Raw genomic sequence first — 19,335 nt, 5'->3', positions numbered from 1 at the left:
CTAAATGGGAAATCTGAAAAGTCGGGTCTAGTTCAGACTAAATCAGGGGTCGGCCAACTTTTTCTGTAAAGGGCCCAATGGTAGATATTTGCAGGCTGTACAGTTTCTATAGCAGCTACGTAGACCAACTACTGTAGTCTGAAAGCAGCCATCAGTGATATGTGAATGAATCTGCATGTACATGTTCCAATAAAACTTTATTTACAAAAAAAAAAAACTATCGCTGAGCCACAGTTGGCCGACCCCTGAATTAAGGTTCTGCTGACTGCTCTTCTGGCTTTCATTAACGTTGCAGAGCACATTTTCAGTCTTTGTTATTGTTTTGAGCACCAGGGTCTACATGTGCACAGAAGGGGTAGTTAGTAGAGAACTATCATTAAGAAAATGAGGCATGCCAAACAAAAAGAGCTTTGGTTTCAGCTGAACAGTTGTGAAACAGTCTTTGGTGTGTTTTTAAACTCTGGCATTTGCTCCCCTGACACATTAGGACCAGCCTCAGCAGTGGCATTGATTCTTGGTCTGGCCCATGATGCCAAAGTCAGTTAGGAGCTCTTCCCTTCCTACACTTGTCTCAAGCGTCAAGACCCCAAATCCACAATTCTCACAAAATGACTTGGCAGTGCTATAGCAGGTGCTGTGGGTTCAGAGGAGAGCTGATGTCTTTGTTCTGTTCCCTTGTGAGACAAAACCTCCTTGAGTCCAAATGGAGAAGAACTTGGTGATTAGGCAGAAGGTGCGTTATTGTCTGTCTCCATTGATTCTGTAGATGGGGGTGGCTCCTGTGTTGAATGATAAGTGCTTTGGAAGGATTGAAAATCCAGGAATGGGTCTCTAACCTCTCCCTTAAACTAGTGAAAACATGGTGGCTTTCAACTCTGCACAGGACAGAAGTGACTCTCAAGTAATCAACCCCAGTAATATTCATGGGATGAGCTGTTCAGATGAGGCAAATGTAAGCTTTGGCTGAATAACATACCCCCAAATGAAGTGGTTTCTCTCTATCCTGTGGACGGTTCTGGACTGAGCCAGGCTCAGTAGCTGGGTCCTTATAGGTGGATGTGGTCAGCTCCATGTCAGCAGAGGAGGGCTGGGCAGTCTTGGATGCCCTCACTCAAGTGTCTGTTGCTTGGCGGACTGTTGGCTGAGGTGCCTCTGTTCTCGTCCTCATGGCCTCTTACCCCTGATAGCCGAGCTCAGGTTCATTCCCAGTGTGTTCTCAGATTTCCAAGTGTAGCAAGCAGTCAAAACCTAATGCACAAGATGTTTTCATGCTTCTGCTCGTGACACATTGGCTAACATCCATTGGCCAGTATCCATTGGCCAAAGCAACTCCTGTGATCAACTAGGGTCGGGGCATGGAGAAACAGACTTTATCTCTGAATGGGAGGATCTGCGATGTCCCATTGCAAGGACATGGAGGCAGGGAGAGGACACCCTGTGGCCATTTTCACATCTGCCAGACAGCCCTTGGCCCCCTTTCCTCCTTCATGTCTTACAAGATCTGGCAATTAAGTTCATCAATTCCTAGAAAAAGTGCCACATACCTCATTGCTGAATATCATGATGGTCACCTTCAAGGCATTCCCCTTTAGAAGCTATGCACCTATGCCGGCACCTAGTCCACTCTTCAAAGCCATTTTGGAATTCTTTTTCTGGAATGGTCATCAGAGTTGTAATCATATTACCCTTGATATCTTGAATGCCATCACAATGTCTTTTCTTCTATATTTCCTTTATCTTTGGATAAAGAAAAAGTCACTGGGAGGGGCGGGGGATCTGGGAGTCACTCCCAGATCCAGTGAGTAGGGAGAGTGTCCCAACACAGTTATTTGTTCACTGGCTAAAACCCCTTCACAGACAGTGCCGTGTGAGCTGGTGCGTTGTTGTGATGCAAGAGCCCATTTTCACACACACCTTTCTCATGCCAAGATTTTCAGTTAAGATTTTCCTGTTTCTCTATCCTTGTTTACTTGGTCTGCTCTGCTTCTCATAGCTGACAATTTTGACACACAGTTCGATGAATTTTTGCAATGTTTTCGTCAGTTCTATGCATGCTGGCAAGTTCGTGAGTTTAATTGTCCAGTAAGTATCATCTTCTCTTAGCAGGCAGCCAATAGCCCTTTACTTGGTAGGCACAAGTCCGGTTGGAGGCTGGTCTTCTCCCTACCCTGGATACTCTTCATCTGTCCTTATGGGTCCTACCTTAAGCTGTCACCTCACATTTCACGCTAGTTATCTCACCTTCTGACCTGTTAACTCTGTCACAGCCCCAAATTTAGCAATTTGAAATGTGCCATCTCCTCTCCCATTGTGGTCCTTACAGGGACCTCCCACCTCCCTGTTCTCCAACATTTTCAGCATTATCCATGGAGCCCTGCATCCGTGCCTCCCTTACCACCTTCCCAAAGGCCAGTGAACTGGAAATAGACAGACTCAGTTAGCAGCCACCCTTGAAAAACGAGTGGTCATTATGAAAATGTGCTGCTCATCCTGCAAGCCAGCTACATTTGCGGCCCTCTTCTATTATGTACAAAATTCTGAGCCCCCCTCCCCAAGCACCATAACTGCCTACAGATTTCACAAATAGCCCAGCTTTTTCCTGGCACCATGATAAAAACTCTGCAGCTTTGGGACATGTAATTGGTCTCTGAAGTGTTTTGGTATTTTGTGTGAGAATGCCAGATGAGGCCCAAAGAAGTGGCATTGCTTCCATATTCTTGTTGTTATATATTTATTTATCTTAGGGAGGAGCTCTGTGCATCCCTCTTTCCCGCTCAGTGCTGTCCACTTGTTGGCTCTCCAAGTTTCTTATCTGAACGTTCAATTTGAAACCAAATATTTGAGTAATCTGATTAATCGCTTGCATTTGCATGATTGGCTGGCAGGGGTCGATGGACAATAGCCAACCAACTAGAACAGTTTTGGGACTCTAGATTTATTTTACGGGGAACATGAAACCAGGTAATTACCTGGCATATTCCGGATAAATTCACAATAGTACGTTCTAGCCAATTACTTAGTAATTATTATTAAAGTTAACAAGTATTTCTAAGATTAGCCTCCTTGCAATGCAATCTGGATGGCTCTCAGGTAAATGAGTAACAACCAACTAGTTACCCAGTTGCTAAATGCTATTAGCAGCAGGATTGCTAAATTGTTTAGCGATTGGGTCAATAGGGGATTATTGCAAAGCTATTGGCAGTCTGCAATCGTTCATGTTAAAAACTCTAAGTGGAATATGAAAGCCAATAAAGAGAGAGTTGAATAAAATCATCTCTCACCCTTCTGCCTTGCTGCAAGATTTCCTCAGCCTCACTTTCCTCTTCTGTAAAATAAGTAGGTGACAGCAAATGTTTGTCACAGGGTCCCTTCAGCAGTGACAGAGTTCTTTAGTTCTGTAAGAACAGGTTGTGTTTTAGAAGCAGCAGGAACCTCATCTGCAGGGGTAGACCCCAGACCTTCTGCACCCGGGAGGGAGGTCATTAAAATGCAGATTCCAGGAAAAAGACTGTGATGGGGGCAGGTGAGGGTAAATAAGCAGAAGATGAGGGTGGAGAAAGCGGCCGAAGCCAGATTGGAGAGGGCAGGGGTCCTCACACCTGGTAGAGAGAGGGGCAGGGGCTCCATCCTTAGCACTGCTGACATCTGGGGTCAGATAAGTCTTTGTGGTGGAGGCTGTCCTGTGCCCTGTAAGATGTCTATCAGCATCCCCAGTTTCTACCCACTAGATGACAATAGCCACCCTGCCCCTCCCCACTCATGACAGCCACAATTGTGTCCAGACAACACCCAGGTGCAGGGGACTCTATCACACAGCCAGGCTTGAGATCCTCTGGTGTGGACCACCCCACCTCCGTGAGGAGTCCCTATCTTATGTCAAGAGCAGTGAGAAGCCACTGGAGGGTTGTAGGCAGAGGTGTGACCTGGGGTCATTGAGGGCAAGAATCAGGAAACCTCTCAAATAAAAGGTGGGTGCCCAAAGGGAATATTTTGCCCAGTGCAAAAGTTCAAGGAAATGATCGGTTTAATCTGCCCTAACTTTCTGTTACAATTGAAGAGCCAATGACATTGGTGGGTTTCTGCATCCTTTCTCCTCCCCTCATCCTGCTGCCCTTGGCCAGACCCACAAACACTATTACAAAGATCACAACATCATGGCTGCTCTTGACATTGGGAGAGGCTCTGAACCAGTGGAAGGAAAGCCACAGGCTGACCCTTTTTGCCACCAATGGTGATTCTGAGGAGTGAAAAGTTACCTCATTCTCAGAAAGACTTATCACAGATATCATAGTTTGGGGCCTGAGCAAGACTTGGGGTCTATTGTGTGGTTTCTTAAAGCCTAAAGTTGCACAGCTAAGTCTCTTTGTTGGAATAATGTCCCTGATTGAAAAGTAGGATGAACAAAGACCCTTTAAAAATGAACCAAAAACTAAAAATTTAAAAAACAAAGCAGATTCCACAAACCTTTCGCAGTGCTTTACTTGAGGCCAAGCCAGGTGAGGTTCTCCTGTTTAGCCCAGTGTCCATTTTACAGATGAGAAAACTGAGGTCAGAAATGCAAAGAGACCTTGCCCAAGTCACAGAACAAATAACTTGGAATGGAGCCAAAGTGTATCTGAATTCTATTCTAGCATGGAACTTTCTTTGCTATGGCCAAGGGGAATGGGCTGTCCATGTGAGAAGTTCCACGTCACAGGGAGCATCCATCTTTGGTCATATCAGAATAGCCTGGAGAATTTGCTAGCACTGCAGGGGCAGAGGACTTGTCCTACTTCAATTAACCTGGGCCTCCATATTTTTCATTAAATTCCAGGGGATTTTGTGCACACTATAGTCTAAGAACTGCTGCCTTATTAGAGCTGAGTTTTGGTTTTGTGGCTTTTCATTTTTTGGTGTTCATGTACCGCTACAGTGCCCTATAAATTCTCATGGAGCCAGCACACACACACCCATGTGCACCTCCCTGGGTGCATACAACTGTGTGCCCCCCACACACACACACACCCCTGTCTTCCATATACATCCTAAATTACTTTCTTTCACTCTTGTCCTTTTTCCCACACCCCCTCAAAGAAACACAGGCCTTGTCTCTTCCCCTGCAAAACACCCATTCCACAAATATTAGCAACTCACAAAATTTCTGTACAGAACTCACAGAACATACACTTCCTCAAAGAAGCCCCCACCTCACTCCCATCCGCAGTCTCCAAATAATTTTCTAGAATTCCAGAATTATTTAAGGCTATGCTTTTCATCATAGGGACTTGCTACAAATGCAAATTCTTCCTCCTACCCTCCTCTCCTCTGGGGATGTGTCCAGCCATCTGAGCTTAAAGAAGCCCCCAGGGAATTCTGATTCATGCTCCAGTATGAGACCCACTGCTTTAAAGAAACCTGTTCTTCCTTCTTACCCCTGAGCAACCAGACTTTTCTACTGCTGAGAGCTTCCGGCACACCTTGGAAACCTCATTGTGTCAGGTGGCCCTGAGAGGTGAGCAGCTGAATCCAAACTGGGTGAGGGCCTAGAATGACCCAATAACAGCACCTGCAGGGGCCTGCGAGCCATCTGTCAACTTCAGTGCTAACGTGCACTCACTAACGTGCCTTCCGCAGGCATTTACTGGACCCTGGCTGAGGTCCGGGGCAGAGGACAGGTGCTCAGAACACAGTGGCTTCTCTGGGCTGCACGTGCCAGTGGCAGAGACAGACAAGTTAGGCAAACAAATAAGGAGATCATGAAAGCTTTGTGATAAGTGCTGTGAAAGCCACAAAGCGAGTGATGGATGAGTCAGGGTGACAGGAGAGCCCCTTTGTAGAGGGGCTCAGAGCAGCTTCTTGGGAGAGATGACATTGAAGCTCAGCTCTAGCAAAGAGAAGATGGCCATGCCAAGAGGCAGAAAAAGAGCAATTCAGTCAGAAATGCAGCAGATGCAAATGTCCCGAGGCAGACGTAAGATGGCCACGTTTGGGGAGCAATAGGAAATGCTATTGCAGAGGCCATATGATCACAGCGGGTTGCAGGCTGTGAAAAGGACATGGTGTTTGTCCTAATGCAATTGAAGCCCCTGTGAGATTTTAAACAGGAGCTGGTCACACTGCTCCAGAGTTTTCCAGTGGCCTCACTGCTGCCTCCTCTTGCAGTCAGCTGGTTGGTAGAATGTGTCAGGACTCATTTTGTTGAGAACGGTGATGGCATCAGTGAAACCCAGGACTGAAGGGTGCACCAAGAGAAAAGGGGGCTCCAGGGAGATGCCTGTGGCTCAAAGGAGTAGAGTGCCGGCCCCATATACTGGAGGTGGCGGGTTCAAACCTAGCCCCGGCCAAAAACTGCAAAAAAAAAGAAAGAAAGGGGGCTCCGAGGCATCCCACCTGCCACTTGGCATTTCCCCCGTGTGAGGCTCCCAGAAAAGATGCCTGGGTGGTTCCTCTGCATTTGAGAACACAGTGAACTTCAGGATGCTTCTTCTCCAGGGATGGGGGTAGGAAGGCACATGAGAGGCATTACCTAAGCATCTTCTGATGATGGAAGAGCTTGGGTTGTATGCCCTGGGGAGGGGGAGAGGGGCAGGAGGAATCAGATTTCTCCCACGCCCTCAGGAAAATTTAACAAATTTCTCATTCGGCGCATGTCACCAATCCCCTCACTGGGTTCCCAAAGTCTAGCGGCATCGTCCCAGTCATGTGAGGTTGACTGTGTTGCCCACACGCACAAGATATCCAGCACGTACCCACCTCCTGGGGCCAAGATAGTAATGAAATCCCGTGGGGTCTCATTTGCACAGCATTTTCAATCCAGTAAATATCAGGAGCTATTTGGTAGATTATTTATTTCCAACTTCAAATCAGTTTCTGTGTGCTATACTTTCTTTTCTTTTTTTTTATTATTAAATCATAGCTATGTACATTAATGCGATCATGGAGCACCATACACTGGTTTTATAAACAGTTTGACACATTTTCATCACACTGGTTAACATAGCCTTCCTGGCATTTTCTTAGTTATTGTGTTAAGACATTTATAATCTACATTTACTAAGTTTCACATGTACCCTTGTTTAAGATGCACCGCAGGTGTAATCCCACCAATCACCCTCCCTCGGCCCATCCTCCCCCCTCCTTTCCCTCCTTCTCCCCCTTCCCCATATTCTTAGGTTATAACTGGGTTATTTGACAGATGATATGGGGGATCTTGCCTTATGCTAGGACAGTAACTTGATGCCTGAATGGGATTACGACTTTTTCTATAACTCAGAACTTGTGGTCTTTCTGATTTATTTTTCCCTTGGGCCAGTTTGATTGTCCTAAATATACAACATACAAGGGGTGGGGGGGTGGGCTGAGCACATGAAGATTCCGTCCCCGTCATCCAGTGGAATCGGCTTCCTTTTATGCTCAAAAAGCTGAATCGCTTTCCCTTTATAAAGCACAGCTGAAAAGGTTTTTTGTCTGTGGCTGCCTTTAATTGTGCTGAAATGTAAAGCGCCCCAGGACTTTTGTGAAGGAAGCGCTATAAATGTCCTGCGTCATTATCATTATTATTATTAGCATCATCTCATGTACACCACATACACCCGTTGGTAAACGATCGTATGAGCAGCGGAGGACTTGCACGGGTGAGGACCTTACCACCAGCCACCACTTCCCTTGACCCTCACAGATTCTGAATCTGTATGTGTGACATGTGGCATCACTTAAGAAAATATTTTGTTTCTCAAAAAAAAAAAAAAGGCAAGAAAATATTTTGTTTCTTATGGCATGAGTACTAATTTGTTTGCTATTGAAAATACCAATCAGCAAAAAGGAAAAAATGAAATTCAGTTATCACGTCTCCAGCAGGAGAGATTCACATTAGCATTTTAGTGTATCTCCATCCTGGCATTTAACACTTTGTACTGGTCAGGGGAATGGTAGCTGCTATGACAAATAAGCCTTAAAACATGAAGTGGTTTAACACATTGTAAGATTATTTCTTGCTCATGTGCTAGTTCAAGACAGGAGTTTCTGCGTGGTAGGTGGCTTTGCTTCCTGGGTCAGGGGATCCTAACACTGTGTTCCTCGAGCTCTCTGCTTTCAGATGGGGAGAGAGGGAAGAGTCTGGAAGGTCAAGTGGCTTCTGTGTGCTGTGCCTGCAGTGGTACACTTCACTCCACTCCACTCACGGGCGTTGCCTGGAGCTGAGTCTCTCAGCCACTCTTAACTGCAAGAGAGGCTGGGAAGTCATTAACTGTACTCCAGGAGGAAAACAAAGTGGGTTTTGTGAATAGCCAGGACCTCTGTGACACACACTCCTTTATGGATAAATCTTCTCTCATTGACAACAGACTCACCCAGCAACCCTGCTTGGTGACTTGCTCTTTTTACTAAACAATATGGACATGGAACACTCCCCGTTTGCTTTTCGGTTGATTGCAAATTTCTTTTTTTTACTTTTTTTAATTTTTTTTTTTAGATTGCAAATTTCTTCACTCCTCTCTGCCTTAGTTTCTTCATCTGTAGAATAGGAATAATATTTATCTCTCTTGGAAGATAAGCATTAGCAGTCTTATATGAAAAGGCTTTAGATCCTATGGTATAGGAGATTCTCAATAGCAATGCAATAATAATGGTAGCAATGATTAGAAGTAGGATGTTTTCTCTCGGGTGCCAAAACACTCTTGGCACTATAAATGGTATTTTATGTTTATTATAATATCAGACGATATGAGATAATAACTATCGCTGGATTCCTAGCTCTGCTCCTATCTTCCACGTGAGCTGAGTTACTTATCTAAACTTCTAGCTGTCCTGAGGGAGATGTTGAGTAGGGAGCCAGGTAGACTGGTCTCCAGCTCACATGAGAGGTTGGGGCTGGAAATAATGACATATGAGTCATCCGCATAGATGTTTTGATGGAAGCTGTGGACTTCAGTTGAAGCTGAGGTCATCTGGGGAAGAGAGAGGTTATCTCCCAAGGATGAAGCCTAGAGCGCCTGCAGGTGATAGAGGGCGGCACAGTTGGGCTGCCTGGTTGAGAAGTGTGATTCTGCAAGGAAGTGGCCAGGGTGCTATTGGCAAGCAGAATAGCATGGAGTCCCAGGGACAACCCCACGTTGCTTCCACTACCCAACTCCCTCTGTCAGTTTCCTTTTAATTACATCACTGTGTTTTATTTTCACTGAGGCCTTTCTCATCATGAGATAATAATTCTTTTGTTCTTTTTGTTTGCTCATTTACTCTTTTCCTGATACCTCCTCGCCTCCTTAGAACAAAAACCCTAGGAGAACTAGGACCTCTCAGCTATTGGACCCACCTCTATATCCCCAGCCCCCAAGGAATCAAGTCCTCCACACATGCTTGAAGGAATGAATGAATGAATGAACAGTTTACAAAAATACTTTCACATGCATTTGCACAGCCTGCTCTTCACAGCAGGTGTAGCGACAGACAATGAATGAAGGATACTATTTACTCAGAATCACTGAGAAATGAGTGGGATATAAGGAAAATATAGTACATGCCAGGGAGGGTGGGTGGCTATAGTATGTGGGAGAAATAACAGTGATGAAAAGAGGAGAGGTGCCAAGTATGTGATGTAAATGATAACAATACAATAAAGTGGTGTTTGCCTCCCAAACACTCATCATGTGTAGGGTCTCATGCTTGATGCTGGGAATAGAGAGAAGAGGGCATGACCTCTGCCCCCATGGAGCGTACAGATGGGGAATTAACTGGATGACTCTCCAGTGGTGTCACAGTCTCTGCCATACAATCACAGGGGCCATGAGGACCCAGAGCTAGTCCCTAATCCAGCTATGATTAGTCAGGTGGTCAAAAAGGTAGTGACATTTCTAATAGAGAGAACAACTTGTGCAAAGGTTTGGAGATGGGACAGACCAAGACTGAGGGAAGGAAGGGTGCCCAGGAGCTGGATGTATTTGGGCATAGCAGGAGATAAGACCCTGGAGTGGTCTTAAAAGCTGCAATCCCCAGACTTCAGGCCATGGACCTCCACCGGCTTACCAGGAACTGAGTCACACAGCAAGGGGTGCGTGTAGGGCTACCCAGTGAAGCTTCATCTGTATTTCTGGCCACTCCCATTGTTTGCATCACTGCCTGAGCTCCGCCTCCTGTCAGATCAGCAGCATTAGATGTTCATAGGAGTGTGACCCCTACTGTAAACTGTGCATGTGAGGGAGCTAGGTTGTGCACCCCTTAAGAGAATCTAATGCCCCCTACCCTGTCTGTGAAATAATTGTCTTCCATGAAACCAGTCCCTGGTTCCAAAAGTGTTGAGAACTGTCTTAAAGGACTTTGTGAGGCAGGCTAAAGAATTTGAATGTTTTTCCTTAAAGCAGTGGGAAAAGCAGCAGCCCTTAAATTCAGTGGTTGTCCTAGTCTGGCTTGTGCTTGAGAAAGACTACTTTGGGGGTGTTCCCTTAAGAGAGTTTGAAGTAGAATTGTTGCTATAGTCCCCTCCTCCAAGAATGGGGTGGACGTTGAGTGTTGATCCTAATCAAACATCGTCAGGAACAAAAGCAGGTTTTAATGCCCCAGCTTCTAGGAGCTCTTTGGCATGACTCCCTTAGGGAAGAGCAACAGTGAGCTGGCAGTCCTTTGGAAAGGAAGGCATTTTCAACAGCTTTCACTATTTACCAGCGTTAAAAATAGACAGCTGCACTCCCATGTTTGGAAGGCAAGTGTGGGTAACATCAGGCCCTTAACATGTGTTCCAGAAAGACAGTTCCCTCAGCATTGCTGGCAGGCAGTGGTTAAACAAAGGCTCGGGAGCGCGGAGGAAGCTTCATGGAGGGAGACAAAATTGTAATTAACAACCCCTGGATGTAGGTACCAAGCAGTCCCATATCCTTATCTGCAGAGAGGAGACTTGAATGGCACCTACCTCTGAGGGTTGTTAAAGCAATTCAAAAGACAGAAAAAACAGCATTTGCTCGGAGATTGGTCAGATTGCGGGGAACCATCTTTTAATTACAATCTTGCCTAAGGTCCTAGCAAGAAAGAGACTGTGTGATTCAGGCCAAAGCCCATATCAAATCTTCTTTTTTTCCCTTCCAACTGTGCCTGAGTGCATCCTGCTTTCTTTTTTCTTTTTCTTTTGTTTTTTGCATTGTTTTTGTTTTGTTTTTGAAACAGTCTTGCTCTGTTGCCCAGGCTACTACAGTGCAGTGGCATCATCATAGCTCACTGCAGCCTCAAAGTCCCAGGCTCAAGAAATTCTCCTGCTTCACTCAGCCTCACTGGGACCATTAGTGATGACCATGCCCAGATAACTTTTTTAGTTTTTTTTAGGGTCTCCCTATGTTGCTCAGGCTGGTCTCAAACTCCTGGCCTCGAGCGATCCTGCCCCCTCAGCCTCCCAAAATGCAAGGATTAAGGGGCCCTGTGCCCAGCCCATTTTGCTTTCTTATGTCCCAGGGATGCTTTAGGAACCCTCCACTGCTGGGTCTTCTTCCCTGGGGAGGACAAAAGCTGACCTACTTCAATATCAGGTTAATTGTCCAAACCCCCAAACCTGCCTGGCTGTGATGTGTTGGGTTAGCAGCAGGTGCAAATTGAAACCCTGCTGCTTATCCCTTTCCTTCCTTCTCCTTGTGGCAGACGTCAAGGTGGAGAGAATGGGCAGAGAGTGGGACGTGGGAGATCGGTATGTTTACGCTGTTTAGGGATGTGGTAGGCCCCGAGTTTTGGTTTGATGTATTCACAACCTGGCACCAGTGGCTTGGTCACTATTCAACTTTTGCTTTGCTCCCGGCCTGATCATGTTTAAGATAATTAGGCCCATAAATCAAACAATAAATAGATATTGACTCTTTGTCATGGGATAGATCAGGATTGATTGACCCCTGGGAATACTGCTTTCCTCAATCAATGGGATACCGTAGGGATAAATAAATCTTGATAATGACTGGCAAGAGGAAAATCGATAAGCATATTAATATGCATTGGGAGCGTGTGTCTTTGTGAAATAAGAATTTGTTTTGGCAGGTGCGGGGAGGAGTAAGAGATGGAGGGAGGGCAGAGAGAAAGAGACAGAATGACCCTTAGTATCCCCAGACTCAGTCACGGTTCCTGCCCAAAGTAGGTGCTTGCTGATTCATGGTGAACTGCAGAAATGCAAAGAGATGTTCTCTTTGAGAAACTGTGTTTAGCATGTGCTTTTGCTAGTCTCCGGATGTCCAGTGCTCAGAAATCCCTTCTACCATGGGCAACATGGTTCTGTGAATGTTTGGCCTTCTGGTGTCACTGAAAGAAGAGAGAGAGAGGAGCGAAAGGTTGGGTGGGTGGTGGGGCAGGGTGTGGGACCAGGCTACTGACATCGGGTCCAGGGAGCAAAATCAAGAGAATTTGAGTGGGAATGTTGAATGTAAGGTGCCTCTGGGTCTGTTAAGAGGCGATGTTAAATAGGAATTCAGACATCTCACTGTTCAGAGGTGAGTTTGGGACTGTTGCACACATCAAAATCCCCTGGAAGACTTGTCAAAACACTGACTGCTGGGCCCCACTCTCAGAGTTTCTGATTCAGTACATTTGGGATGGGGCCTGGGAATTTGTGTTTCTAATAGTCACCCCAGGCAATCACGTCCAGTAGGTCTGGGAACCCCACTTTGAGAACCAGCAGCCCAGGGCAGGGAAAGGCCAGGGTGAGAGGAGGACATAGCATTCCTGCAAGGAAGACCAATAAGGACCAGAGTCAAGGAAAACCAGGAAGAATGCATCATCGTGGAAGCCTGGGACAGTCAGCCATCCAGCAGGAGTGGTCAGTGGTTTAGAGGCTGGCGTTGAAAGGACGGAGAGGATGCCACTGGAAAAGCATCTGCCAGAACTCTTGAAGCCCACACATTTCAGCGGCCTGTGGCTTTGCCGCTCGGTGTAGATTGGCTTTGGTACATACTATGGTGCACTGGATTTGGGATGGGAGTGGAGGGCAACACAGCAGCATGGTGGGACTATTTCAGGGTTACCAGTGACAGTCCTTGGAGTCAGAGGCACAGCTGGCAGCAGGAAAGAACTGAAATTCATCAGAATGGCTGTGTGGAGTTGCTGAGACTGAAAGTGCTTCTGCTCCCAGGAGACGTGTCCTTTCCAGGGAAAAAGCAGTATTGTTTTCAAAACCCATCTTTGATGTTCAACCAACCACTGGCTCTCCTTTAAAAATAAGGAAGGGAAGTTGGTCACGTGGTTGAATCATTCTTAATAGGAAAGAGTGTTTCTTTGTGAAATGGCACTCTGCGTATTTATTGAGGGGAACGTATTTGTTAAGCAGCTACTATATGCTAGGCACTCTGCTAAAACCTTTGCAGATATTGCTTTGTTTAATTGTTACAATCGTTTTACATACGAGGAACCAGGGACGAGGTAAAGTTGCTCATCCTAAGACATATAGCTGCTGTGAGGCTAAGCCAAGGAATAACCTTGACCTCTGTGATTCTAGAGCAAGCCTATACTGTGTCATCTTAAAGACGGAATGAATTCTTTGATTGCTTTTTTTTTTTTTTTTTTGGCCATTCTTCTTGCCCCTCAAGACAAAGTTCATAGATCACTGTTAGGGTCTGACCACTTTCCTTAGCCTTGGGTACAGAGTAAAATTTATGAGAATTTCTTCCCACCCCTAGAAATGTTAAACTGAAAATAAAACAAGTTCTTACACAGCAAAGGTGAGCTTCTGTGTTCTTTCACAGAAATGAACCTTGGCCTTGTGGGTCATCAGGAAACACAAGGAATGGTCACTAGACTTAGGCAGTAGAGGGATGTTTGGGTTGCTGATTGCTCTGGGGCTGACTAATTAGACCGGTATAGATCTGCCAATAAAAGTTTTTCTTTCGTAGCATGTCTGAGACCTAGTTTCTGCATCTGTATGATGGAGATAATACAGCCTTTACCTGTGGGATTAACGTGAGTTTGATATGAGCTAATACACGTAAAGCTTTGACAACAGTGCTGGCGCGCACCGAGCACTATGTAAGTGTAACATCTGCTGCTGTGTTTGGGTGTTATTACTGCTAACCCTGCACCCTGCTACCCAACAGAGGTAACATAAATACACAGCTCTCATCCTTACTGAAGTAGAAAGGATGTTGGACATGGAGGTGGGTGAATACTCTAGCCTTGTCATTTGCCAGCTGTGTGATCTCAGACAAAAATGACTTCACCTCTCTGAGCGTCAGCGTTCTCATCTGCAACACAGGAAAACAGCATGTATTTCTCTAGGTGAGAAGTAGAACAAATGAAATGGCAAAGCTGAAAACTCTTCAGAAAATGGCTAGGGTGAGAGAAACGTGGGATAACTTTAGAAATCACATAGTCATAGTAGTGATAGACAGTTTAGGAAACGATGGCCACGTATCCACTACGGTTCTGAGCAGTTCGACTTTTCCCAGCTATCAGGTAGGGTTGGGACTTTTGTGTGATGGTGGAGCTGGAATTTGGCCTCGTTTACTATCCTTGAAGTGACTATTATTGGAGACTTTACATCTTTCATGTTTACATGGATGGAGCTGGCACATATTCTTCTGAGTAAAGTATCTCAAGAATGGAAGAAAAATATCCAATGTACTCAGTACTATTATGAAACCAGTGTATAATCACCCACATTTTTGTGCGAAAGATAAAACATAACTATAGCCCAGGATGAAGAAAGGAAGAGGAGGGTTAGGAGAAGAGAGCGGGGAGACTGGGCAGAGGGAGGGTAATCGGCGGGACCTCACCTATGGTGCATATTGCAAGGGTACACATCAAATCTATTAAGAGTAGAGTATAAATGTCTTAACATAATAAGTGAGGTGAAGGCTGTGTTAACCAGATTGATGTAAGCATTCCAAATTGTATATAAAATCAGCACATTGTGCCCCAGAAATGCATTAATGTACACAGTTATGATTTGATAAAAAATTGTTAAGAGAAAAAAAATGAAGCGAGTATTATACATAAGCACTTTATTAGTGAAGAGAACTTTCTTTTTTATTTTTTAGAGATGGGATCTAGCTCTTCTTCAGGCTGGTCTTGAACTCCTGAGCTCAAGCAATCTGCCCACCTCTGCCTGCCAGAGTGTTAGGATTATAGGCATGAGCTACTGTGCCCAGCCTACAAGAGAACTTTCTTATTCAGTTGACAGGTGGCAATGACCCAAATTTAAAGTTGGAGCTGCAATGGCGGAGACCCCCACCCCTGCAGTCAGTCCCCTCCTTCTTGGGAATCAAACCCTTCAGTAGTCTCCAGGGAAAGGGCCTTCCTTGCTCTGAGACTGAGTGGGGAGAAGCAGAGACCCCTCTCCCCAGCTTTCTGATCACCTCCTTTGATGGCTGCAGAAAGGTGTGTGGCAGAGAAGTCACTCTTGCTTTTAATCAAAAGGTTTTTGTCTGAGTCCTCTTCAAAAGAGGATTCTGTTTCTTCTAGGTGTTCAAAAGACAGAGAGGAACCTCAAGAAGGGAACAGATCAGGTATCTTCAAAGGCAAGGAAGAGGTCAGAGCCGCCTTCATAATTTCCCCAGCTGAGACCAGTCCCCCCATGGCTGTTATTAGCACAGCCCTTAGGGACTTAAGAGGTACAGATCAAGGATTCTTGACGGACTTGTTTGGAAGTGTTTGTAGACCATCGAGGACTGTCATAGCGTCTCGGTCCCTTAGGTCTGATCTGTCTCTGAGTGACAAGGGCTGCCTTTGCCAGGCTCTCAGAACTGAGGCAGTTCTGCACAGCTCAGAGGATTAGTATTCCATCTAGTCGGTAAGCCACCGTTTCCAGGCTCGGCTGACCTTACAGCCTGCCTTCTGCAGGGCCTGTGTTCTCTCAGGCCTCCCTGTGCACCCCCTCCCTGTCCCTCTTTCAGCATTGGTGCTACGGCATCCCTAGGCCTTATCTCAGCACTCGGCTACAGGCCTAGAGGTGACACAGTGACACTGTTTACATGGTATCTGGAGAGATGCGCCTTCCATCAGGTGCTAAATGTGAAGGGGGAGGGGCACACAAGGAAAAGGAAGTCAAGAGTTAAGTTCTTCCCCCACCGCTGTGTGACTTTGGACAAGCCTATAACCCTTCCAGCTGTCAGTTTCCTTGTTAGTGAAGTGATTATATCATTACCTAGTTCATCCTTAGCTGAGTCATTTACATCGACCTATAACCCTTCTAGCTGTCAGTTTCCTTGTTAGTGAAGTGATTATATCATTACCTAGTTCATCCTTAGCTGAGTCATTTACATCCTCATCTGGGCCCATTTAACCTAAGCTGAGTTCTTAGGAGGGAATGACCACTTATCCATCCACCCATCCTTTCATCAGTTCATCTCTCTTATATTCCCCAGACCCCATACGGCCCAGCCACCCATCCATTCACCCACACATCTGCCCACCCTCTCAACCATCCATCCTTTCAACAACTACCCATCACCTATCCATCCACTTGTCCATCCTGTCCACCCTTCCATCCATCCACCTCTCCACCCACCTCTCATCCACTCAATATATACCCACCCACCTGTCCATCCTCTCATCCACTGAGTCCATCTAGCCACCAACCCACCCATCCTTTCATCAATTCATCTGTCTTATATCACCCAGACCCCTAACCATGTACCTTCCCATTCACCCACACACCTGCTCACCCTCTCACCCTCTCATTCATCCATCCATTCAACATCAACCCCCACCTATCTATCCATCCACTTATCCACCCTGTCCATGCAACCATCCACCCACACACCTGTCACCCACCCATCTACCCACCATTAATCCATTCTTCCATCCATCCTCCCACACTGCCTCCTTCCACCTGTCCATTGGTACACGTGTCCACCCACCCATCATTAATCTGGCAATCTAACCAGTCTGCACATTGTTGAAATCCTGTTCTCTATCCATTTGAGGCTTTTCTTCTGGTATGTGATGGAGGCACAGTGTGTTATAATTAATACCAACTCTTCAAGACAAGACACGATGACCAAGTAGAGTGGGGTGGCTGTGGTCAGCATCATTCTGGGGCCACTGGTTTAGAGCTAACAATGAGGAAGTTTAGGGCAGCATCTATGCATAGAAATTTTAGCCGACTGCTTGTCTATGGAAACAAACATGGGCACGTTCTCAGGTATGAAAACAGACCTCTCCTTTCCCAGCCCCCAAAGGGAAAACCAGACCCCAGGGCTCAAAGAAGAAGAATCACCTTTATCTGTAGTTTTCCTTCCCTTTGGTTCTCACTTTTGCATAATTCAATGCTGATGTGCCTGGAGGCCAAGACCCCAGGAAGATGACAAGAGAAGGGAGCCCTTCTTCTCAGCCTGGGAGGTAGTACTAAATGGAGGGTGGGCTGTACAATGTGGGTAGGGAGAGAAAATGCCAATTTAGCAGGCCCTGAGGTAGCTCGATTTCCTAGGGTGGTGGCATGGTGGGGGCTGCTCACTGCCAACTTTACACCCCATTAACTCTGAGCTCATAATAATTTATCAGCAGGAGGCTGGAGTTTACTTATTCATTATTTATAGAGAAAGTGTTTGCTAAGCAAATCAGTAGTTCAAATAAGATCATGGGGGGGTAGGTTTAACTCACTCAAGAAAACCAACTGGAATAAGAGCCTCAGCACATTCGTTGTCTGAAGGCAGATGGGGCTGCTGGTGATGGAGGGACCCCCACCAGCCTTCATGGTCCCTGCTTTGCAACTTCAGCCTTTATTTCAAGATAGTCTCTCTCAAAGGAGCACATCTAGGCCTCTTCCTGCCCCATCTGATCTTGACATTCGGCTCTATGGTGCTAGTTCAGCAGCATGATAAAAGCCTTTAGTCAAGTCTAGGAAGAATGTTCATTGAGGTCAAGTGTCAAAACCAGGTCCCTTGAACTCCTTACCTATGAACCATGAATGGCTATGGCTTTCTTTCTGTGTCCCCATGGCCTCTTGACTTGGGGTTAGAAGATCTGTTTTCACATCCTGGTGCTGGATGACTGTGGACAAGTGATTTGGGCTCTGTCATCCTCAGCTTGCTCTTCTGCAGAACGAGCACCCGGCTGCCTGTCCCACAGGGCCATGTCAAGAGATAAAACCATGTAGGCAAAGTATTTTATAAACAGAAAAACACAAAGCACGCACAAAGGGTGGGTAGTTTTTCACAAGGATTTTGATGAAAATGAGAGGTTTTGGTTTTTTCTTTCCTTTATTTCTTTCAAAATGAGTGTCCCAGTGGTTCTCGACCTTGGCTGGGAGCTTTTGAATTCTAAGTGATGCATGAACTCTACCCTCCACTCCCAGAAAGATCCTGATTTTGTTGATCTGGGATGCGTCCCAAGTGTTTTTTGTTTTTGTTTTTGTTTTTCCTTTTAAACTCTTCAGGTAATTCTACAGAGCGTTCCTAACGTCACCATCCCTAAAGTTGCCATACAGGGAATGTGGGTAATTGTAGCTAAATGTATCTTTATTTACAAAATATTCATTACAACATCACAAAATTTTATAAACAGGTGGCTGATCCCTAGAGAATATTTTATAAATTGTGTAAAATCTCGTAATGAATATTTTATAAATAAAGGTACATGTAGCTACAATTTCACATTTTCCCTATGTATGGTGACTTTAGGGATGGTTTTGGGGATATTCTGTATTATGGGACTGGGAACCACTGAACTATTTCCAAAATGAGCTGAGCCAACCCAAATTTCTCTTTCTTTCCATCTCAGAGTCAGAAGTGCATAGTGACTCTGGAATTCTAGAATTTGGTACAGCCCCATCTCTGTCACTTCCTGGCTGCTATAGTCATTCTCTAAAGAGATGGACAGTCTTGGCAGGTACACTGGGAGAAAATAGCCAGGCTGTGGATGGCTCAAATCTCTTCTGACACCCAGCAGATGATATTTCTCAATCTCAAAAGTGAACAGACCCCTCTCATGCTTGCACCAAAGACAGATGGAAATCACAACCTAAAATTAACAACTCAGGAAAAAAAAAAAAATATATATATATGTATATATGTATCAATGTTTGCTAAGTGGGAAAGAGGTGACGTTGGCTGGGGATAGAAACATCATTTTCAGGCTGCCAAAAAGAGTGTTAATTTATAATATGGTGAACTGGTAAAATCCATAGTCTAATTCTTCCAGGCTGCCTGGTCAAAATAATTTATGAAATTATATCTGAAAGCCTTGACATTTAACTCCTAATTTTGATAGAGAAGATGTTTTGTTGGCTCCAATACTGGTGACATGTGTTTTGACTTTGAAGATTCCTTCCCAGTCATGGACACTCAAAACTTGTGTCCCGCCAGTCAAAATGTCCAGCAGTGAGTTTGTTAATAATACATGTATCTATTCCTCCGCTTGTCCAGACATTCATTCATCTAACATAGTTAGGAGGTAGTAAGTACCAGA

The 19,335-nt window shown here is 45.4% G+C and overlaps 1 protein-coding gene across 1 annotated transcript in view; it reads left to right on the top strand.

Moving 5' to 3' along the window:
* The window catches only part of KSR2 (kinase suppressor of ras 2), a 464,385-nt gene that overhangs the window by 399,821 nt on the left and 45,229 nt on the right, over positions 1 to 19,335 (top strand). The gene's annotated exons all lie outside the window — the stretch shown is intronic.

This window comes from Nycticebus coucang, chromosome 4 (genome assembly GCF_027406575.1).
Source record: "Nycticebus coucang isolate mNycCou1 chromosome 4, mNycCou1.pri, whole genome shotgun sequence".
In the NCBI taxonomy this organism is placed as follows: Eukaryota; Metazoa; Chordata; class Mammalia; order Primates; family Lorisidae; genus Nycticebus; species Nycticebus coucang.
Note: the sequence above shows the minus strand (reverse complement) of the source record. Positions and strands in the feature narration are given on the sequence as shown.